General features: G+C 30.7%; 1 long non-coding RNA gene across 1 annotated transcript; it reads right to left on the reverse strand.

Moving 5' to 3' along the window:
- Positions 1 to 1,516: 1,516 nt before the first annotated feature.
- Positions 1,517 to 5,811, reverse strand: LOC128034966 (uncharacterized). Its single transcript, XR_008191342.1, has 4 exons — positions 5,590 to 5,811; positions 4,094 to 4,133; positions 2,147 to 2,390; positions 1,517 to 1,974 (listed from the first exon to the last, which is right to left on the reverse strand). It is a non-coding gene; the product is annotated as an uncharacterized LOC128034966 (long non-coding RNA).
- Between the last annotated feature and the right edge of the window lie 3,146 nt (positions 5,812 to 8,957).

The raw sequence follows: 8,957 nt of genomic DNA on the forward strand, positions 1-8,957 counted from the left end.
TTGTTGCCATCTCTGAATGGACTGATCTATAAAAATTGAATTAGCTCTGATACCACTTGTTGGGAATCAAGTCGGTTAAGCAACGAATAAGTAAAAATAATGAAAGAAATTGAGAAATTGAACACACAAATTTAACGTGAAAAAACTCCTCCAAAAAAGATAAAAAACAACGGGAAAAGATAATTTTATTACAGTGGCAAACAAAACGAATAATATAAAAGATGGAGATAAAAACTAAACCCCAAAAACCCAAAAACAAAGAACCCTCAAAACGTAAACACAAAATTATTAAACACAAAATTCTTTAAATGTGTTATGAGTTCTAATCTCTAATGGTTGTGTTTTCTAATTTGTAAAAGAGCATATTTATAGGCTAAATTCATAGGTCAAATAATAATAAAATAATCTAGACTAATCAGAGTTTGATTGAAACAAATAAACAAAGTTTAACTGAAAGATTTTTTTCTCAAATATGACTAAAATAGGAGTCATACTCAACAACATTATAGGTTATTCCTTCAGTGATGCTGCCAACAAACAATATCTATGCATATCCTTGTCAAAATTCAATGCAATTTTTCAACATGGTAACCACAACCGATAGTTATTTTATATCTATATCTTCTTAGAATTCCATGTAAATGAAACTATTTATTTTTTTAAGACTCCAAGTAGCAGTTGGTGTTTAAGTGGTGCAAATTTACCTTATAATAGCATGCAACTAAGTACTGGTGTAATACTTCCAAATTAGTGTCGATATTCATTTTTATTTTATTTGTAGATATATAATATGTTTGATTTTACATTAAATATTCAAGTGAATTGTTTTCGTTAAACAACTCTTTTAAAATTTATTTTGTGAATTTAATTTTTTAATCAATTAATTATAGGAGCCACTTACACGTAATCAAGGATATCCAGATTCTAACTGTTAATCACATGTTTATTTCATACTAATGCTTATTCTTTTATCAAGGAATTATACTTGTATATAACTTTTTTTTTGTATTTGTCGCAATGTAGGATAAAACCCTGGATTGTTTTTTTCAAAGTCAGAAAGTTGCACATCATGGTGAAGCTATATTGCTACGACAAAGTCTAGATTTGATGCTTAATGGCAGTTGATATTAGATTAAATGTCTTTTGTACACCATTAGTATGACCATTACAATGTATAAAAGACTTGAATGTTCTATGGTATGATTGTGAATATATGCACTTTCGTATTTGAAGTTCTTTAATCAAGTGTTGTATTTTTTAGCTACGTTTGTTTGATATTCCATAATGAGATTTTTGCTAGTGATTTGTTTTTATTTTTATGTTAATTTCTTATTTTATATTCTGATGTTAATTTCTTATGTCCCTTGTTTGGATCTTATCAAGATCTTTTGTAATGAGCTATTTTCCTGTTTCTAGAAGGTAAAATGTATAATTTCATTAATGAAATTACTACACCATCAAATCAATAGGTAACAATTCTGGAACAATATCAATTCTCAAGAACATACAAAAAAAATTAAAAGAAATAATTAGAAAGCATATTCAATTCATAAATTCGTCAAATTCGTACATTTTCTTTAGCCAATCAAAGACAAACTAGTTGAAAACAAAATAGTTAAGCATTGCTGAACAATGTCATTGTTTCTAAACAATGTCTAGTCCAATGGTACAATTGATCTTATTCTATCTGGTGGTGCCTTGGAAGTGGGACGCATTACCGTCAAGGTGTATTCTTTCGAACCTGGGTCTAGTTGAAAATAGCGGAGCTCTTGTTCTCATTCTTGGCAGGACAGGCACTTGAGTTGATGTCAGCCTTTGAGTGTTCAGTCTCGTGGAAGAAACAAGGCTCAACCATGCATGAAAAGGTAGGAAAATGACCTGGTCCAGATCGAATAGTTGTGTACACTGGAAGATTTAAACCAGCCTAATGAGCAGTCTCTTGAAGTAAATTCTTATAAACACCTGTTTCATCCTCTGCAGTAGAGATAAACTCAAAAGAGTTTAGCTTCTTCTTTTTCCCCAAAATGAATAATCAATAGCTGCAAATTCCAGCTCAAAGACTAATGCAGAACAATTGGTTGAGTAGGAAAATGGCATCTACGTAAGTCTAGCTCAAAAGTAGATAAAATTTAAGTTGAATGCTTACCAAAATTCTAGCAGCCAATGCTTTGGAAGTGCCTTTTTTGGCAAGCGTATTTAGAGCTATTGCAACATGTTCGACTTGTCTCAAAGTAGAGGAAAAAGTAGGGCTTTCGAAAGTCTCTCCATTAAAATTGAGAGTAGCTTTAAACCAAGGAGCATGATCTGATCCTTCTCGGATGCATGAATAAGAAGACGACAAATTAAAGCAACTCTTTGAGCCAACTTTGGCAATTGGTTCTTGTACATATCTACAAACGTAGCACATATTTGTTAACAGAGGAAATTGAAACGAAAAATCTACAATTTAACTTCACCTCCATACTAATACATTTGCAATATATATGCAAAAGGAAGGTTAAAGAAACTAATATTCAATTATCAAAATCATTAGATAGTGTAAGATTTCACCAAATTCTCAAGTGCAACATTAGATTAACAGATAATCAGAACAACTAAATTGTAAGACATTTAAATCAAAACACACATCATTAATCTCAAACAGAGTCTATACAATTACATAAGACTCATAAGAAAATGAAAATCTCAATCAAATTATTCAAAGACGTGTTTTTTAACCAGAAAATGAAGCTGGGTCAGTCCATTTGATGGCAAAATCCAAAGAGAGACAACAATGTTGCAAAAACTAGCCACATGGGCTCTCCACTTTCAAGACATGGAACAAATAAGATACTATAAACCAATGTTTATTCATTGCACTACACGAGCAGCTTTGGAATATCATCTTTAGGTAAGCACCTTAAATTGCATACATTCAACTAATAAAAATCTTATATTAATCGATTTGATGCAATCAGTAGTTTTATTAAAAACTATTATACTAATATCTTGAAATCAACATACAAGGAATTATATAAACTACCACGTGTATATAAATATGAATTAGATAATTCCAAGAAAAAATCTTAAAAATTTAGCAAGATGAATATAAGTCTAAGACAGAAAAGTTCAAGATCTCATAGTAGAAGACAGAAAAGTTCAGAGCCAATCCTAAACGGATAGGATGAGTTGGGGCTAGCTCAGCTACTGCAATGTCTTGAAACGAAAGCAGTAGAAAAAGATACAGATACCATCAATAAAACTTAAAAACCATGGACAAAAACACAATATGTTTTGGTTTAGCAAACTTTAAAGTTGAGAAGTAAATATCAAAATCCTTTGTTTAAATGTAGAAGTGAGAAAACTAAAATAGCATTATGAAAAGAAGATTCAAACTGATTTAAAGACTTTAAAGAAAAAAATCGCAGCACCAGAGATCTACATAAACAAGAATTACATCAATAACATGACAAGAAACAACTAGTAATCCAAAGCAACTAACATTACACTACAAATTAAATTCATACAAAAGCTCCAACAAGAATTTCATTATGCACTTAAAACACAGTAAAGATGCAATTTGCAATATATTTGCGATTTGGATATAAACCAAAACTTAAAAAACAAAACAGAAAGAAGCTAGTCACTCCTAGAGGTGATCATGGGTTGGGCCGGGCCCAGAAAAAATTTCCGGCCCGCTTTCTGGGCCCAGGCCTGGCCCGGCCCGAAATATGGGTCTAAAATTTTGTCTAGGGTTGGCCTGGAAAAAATTACTAAGCTCGAGCCCGGCCCGTCCCGGCCTTTTTTTTAGTAAACACCAAAATTGTATAAAAAACCTGCAAAATATAATCAATCAACCAGAATATCCATACATTAACCAATCAACATATTTAATTTTATAACAAAATTATAATTTATTGCATAATAGTATAATACCGAACTCATATATTGCACGAGATAATAAACTAGTTATTTAACTATGCTAGCCTTGTGATACAAGATCAAACTTGTCACATGTCTTTAAGTAATACTAAAAAAACACACACCATTTAGGAAAAGTCGCTAAGGTTTATTGTTTCGAAGGAAAGGATGTGAGATAGTGATAGCAACCTACCTGGGCCTACTGTTTTTCTGCCTCACTAAGTAGCTTGTTTCTGTAATAAAACAAAGCAAAAACAAAAAAAGATGAGATTAAATGAAGAAACTAAGCTTGTGATCTCAGCCCTACAAATTACATGCTCTATAAAACATACATCAATTCTCATCCAATAATAATTGAATAACACAATTTTGCTCTTAATTGTCCTCAGCTACCCTTAATCCTATAGCCTCGTATTGAAATACAAAACTCACCTCAAGGCAATTTTACGGTAAAGATATATATACATACATATATATATGTGTAAGTTGCTTTCTAAAAATGAAAAAAACAAGTTTCCAGATGTCAGGATTCAGGAACCATATGCTAAAAAAAATAATACTTCACTTGTTGAATAAAACTCTTAATAATCAGTCTCTTAATATATATATAGCTATAATTGTCAAATTTGGCTATGACTATCCTTCTATATGATTGTAGTTTACAAATTGATGTCATATCACTATGTTTATTTGTAATGGAAGACTTGTTTAATTCTACTTATGTTTAACAATTCTTTTAAGTGACAAATATGAAAGTTGTTTTGTCTAAATTTTTTATATTTTTCAAATGATTAAATATAAAAGTCAGTTTCATTACTAAAATCTGGTTAGTATATATTGGAAGCTTAAAAGAGTTGTTAAACATAAGTAGAATTAAACAAGTCTTCCATTACAAAGAAAAGAAGGTAGTCAAACCATAGTAGTTTATTTACATTACTAGAAACATTGTTTTACCTGATCAAAATTTTTAAAAAAAAATCTATTGATTTAGAAGTAACCATCATCCATCTTATCCTAGTGCATCCAGTGACCCAATCAACAGTAACATTCGTTTTATCAGTGGACAAAAGATGCATCAACACATAAAACAAAAGATATCCCTTTTAGCAGAGGTCGCCTAGAACAAAAAATCACTGGCTAAGGCTTCAGCCACTACAATAGATTCAACTCTTACTAGTAACTTTCGTTATCAAGAACTATGGTTGCAACTCCTGTCATTTCTCGTTTGGGGACAAAGGAAAGCTGTTTATTTTGATTATAGCTTGTGGTATAGTTATATAAGAGCACACTCCGTCAAACAGTGAAACAAAGGAATGCTTTGAAGCAACGATAGATCCAAAGCTTCCACCGTTCCCAGAAAAAATTGCTACTATAATGAGCTTAAAATTTTGGATATAAAAAAGATTATTAAACCAGACTCAAGGATCTTGACAAAATTTTGTCTTCTAACAAAAATTATAAATCAACCGATCTTCAAAAGGGGGGAGTGAATCTGAAATCAAAAGTCAAATACATCTGCATATCATCTCCGTGTCACAATAACGATTTCTCAACTGGACTCACAGGAAATCTATGGAAGATTACTTATATTACAGTAAAGATCAGAGAAAGAAAAAATAAACAGGAAAACTAACTAAATGTCTAATGAGAATTGAATCGAATAAATTAGGGTTAACACTGTTAATATACCTTTGAAATTCAAAGGTAGAAGCCGTTTGTAGCTTCGCTCTAACCTATGATTCTGGAAATGGGTGGAGGTGTGGAGGACCGGAGGTGGATCGGCGGAGGTGGATTGGTGCCGAAAGTGAACTCGAATTGAGAAAAAAATGGAGGAGGGCACAGGCTTAAGGAGATCTGTGGAAGAGAGGAAATAGGAAAGAAATGGGGAAATGAGTTAATGGGATTGGGAAATGTATTTTAAAATAAAAATATATATATTTATTATATTCGGGTCGGACCTCATTTTTTAACACTGTTAAAACTGTTAATATGCCTTTGAAATTCAAATGAGCCTCATTTTTTACCCAAACTCATATTTTAGGCCTATATTTTTACCCGAATCCTCCTATATTTCGGGCAAGCCGTCGGGCTGAGCCAGGCCGCCTAACCCATGATCACCTCTAATGACTCCCCACTGCATATATATTGACAGAAATCTTGAAAAGGGTTACTCTCACTTTTTACTTCAATTTTGCTTCTTTTTTGTTTCTATAAAAAATAAAAAAATTGTTATGATTTTTCTTTTAAAATCAATACTAAATTGACATTTATAAATTATGTCAATTTAGTATTGATTTTAAAAAAGTTAACTCTTAAATTTACACATTATGTAATTTGATTTTTTTGTAGTTTTGATTTTCTCGACATTGATGGTTAATTTTAAAATAACGAGAATAGATGAAAATTATTATCTTAGATTTTTGGGTGTTTTCATTTTTGTATATTTTCAATCAAATTTAGTTGATAATTTTTTTTAGCTTTTTAGGTGAAAGGGTAAAAAATTGCAAAAAGACTAAATTACACAACGTGTAAATGTTGAGGGTTAGATTTTTTAGAATCAAGACTAAATTGACATAATATAATATAAATATTGAGGATTAAAGTTACTATTATGTTAATTTTAAAAGCTGCCACTATTAGCCCGCTGGTGATTGAAAAAACAAAATTGAGTAGTTTGAGTGACTATTCTATAACTTTTCATAGTTGGGTGACTAAAAAAAGTTTTTACTAATAATTAAATGATCATTTTATAAATTTTCATAATTAAGTGACTAAAAATGAAGTTTGCAAAAAGTCGAAGGACACAAAATGCAGGCATTGAGAGGAGGCAAGGATTTTCGTCTTTTATAACATATTATATTTAATTTTTTTCCATATCTTTTCTTTCATGAGTGTATGACTGTGGTTAAAGATTTTCGTGGTATCTTTTATGTTGTCAGATAGTTTCCTTAGGCTTCCTTTGGTTTGGCTTTGTTTGCCAGTGAGGTGCAGTAAGGGGAAAATATGGTACCAACCTACTGGTCAGCCCTTTGGTTCAGCATGTTAGTCCAGTGAGAAGTCATCCCCACCACGCTGGTCAGCCCCAAATCAACTGGAGATTTCAACAGCAATTGAAATTAACTGAGCTGTTAGTATTTTTAACAGACAAAAATACTCTTATTTTTATTTATTATTTTACCATTTTATCTTTGAAAGTTAAACTAATTTCTTTCCCATTCTTATTTTTCTTCAGATTTGGCAGCCAAATTCTGCTGAAAACTTCATCCGCTCTTCAACTCCTGCTTTCCCACTCTCCTTCTTTCCCACTTCTCCCGGAAAAAACACACCACCAACAAGAAGCAGACTCAAAGAAACTCTGTTTTTCGACTCATCCTATTAATCTTGTTCTCAACTTTAATCACTTGGTAAGTCAAAACCCTTCTTTTTCCACTCTATATATGTGTTTGAATTGTATCAAAGTAGTTTCTGTTTTTCCTTCTCATCTTGTTCTTAGATAAAAAAATAATAACTATCTGGGTTCATTTGTTTGTGCGTGAGGATACTAGAAACTGTATGTAAACTCTTTGTGACCGCATATAGACCAATCTTAAATAACTCCATCGCTACTCCAAAATCACTTGCCTTGCAGAAAGCTTCTATTAACATCCTGAAGGTAGAAATATTAGGATTTATACCCATTTGCAGCATGTCATCCAAGATGGAAGTAGTGTCTTGGATTTTCCCATTTTTGCAAAGACTGAATAACGTTATTGCTTCATCTATTTGCATATCCCTAAAAATCATTGATGCTTCAACATGGTTTTTGTTTTGTGCGATCCGTAATTAATTCCTTGAGTATTTGGTTTTTTCTTTTTAGACGATGAGATTTTCAGCCAACATGGTTGTATGTTGAAGTTTTTACTTGAGAGTTAACTTGCAACTGATGTTTCACTACTGATAAGAAAATGAGTGGACTTCAAGCTTCTATCAGAACGCATCCTCCTTTAGCCACAGAGCTTTTGTTTCGCTTCTTTTAGTGATAGAAAAACAATCCTTAAAAAGAAAAATTCATCTTCATAAATGGCTGTTCTTACCGATTTCAAAGCGCTTGGTGTTTCATCATCATAGATGGTTATTCACCATGGATTTGCAGGAAACATTAATAATAAAAAAATTTGCCCTTTGGTATTTTAGATTGATTTTGAAAGTTAATTGTGATTATTTTTAGGTTTGAATTTTTATTTATTTTGTAGTAAATAAAGAATCTAAATACAATTAGTCATGATTAATCTTGTAATAGTCACCAATGTTCTCTTGTAACACTTTCATAGCAATCCGTTTTAGAAGAACTCATAAATTTTCAAACCAATAGGATCGTTTCTACTTAAAGCTCGACCCAATTTTTTTTAAATTTATAAGGTTTTATATTATGTTATTTTTATATACTATGTAATTTATAACAAATAAAAATTATAAAGTGACTATTTATCAAATTTTAATACATGAGAAATATATAAAATTATTAAATATTAAATAAAAATAATATAAGTATACCTTTTAAAAATAATATGGCGGGACCTAAAATGAGTTTTAGTTTAATTATTTACAAATATAATCGGATTGGGTAAAATTTTATGCTTATATTTTGAATTGTACCAAACTTAAATAAATAGAAATTATATTAATATTATGCTTAAATCGAGCTCAACGATGAATACTTTTATATTTTGAGTTGGCACTAATTTTTCCTATTAATCTCGAAGGACGATTGATAATAATATCTTGTCACTATCGTTCCTTTTAATTACGAATAACTATTCTAATTTTGTAGCATAAGCATTCATGATATTTGAAAATAAGTACTGAATAGAATTACTCATGATGTATAAATTTACAACTGCTCAAGTTTGCTTACACTTTTGAAAAAATAGTCATAATCAATTATCCTTTCTATACCCTCGTTATTATTTACCATGGATCTTTGAGAATTTTTTCTTTAGTGTTCATATTATGGCTTTCATCCATTCGTGATGTGTTATTTTTTTTTATGAAACTATATTATTATATCTAATTACATA

This window comes from Gossypium raimondii, chromosome 11 (assembly GCF_025698545.1).
Source record: "Gossypium raimondii isolate GPD5lz chromosome 11, ASM2569854v1, whole genome shotgun sequence".
In the NCBI taxonomy this organism is placed as follows: Eukaryota; Viridiplantae; Streptophyta; class Magnoliopsida; order Malvales; family Malvaceae; genus Gossypium; species Gossypium raimondii.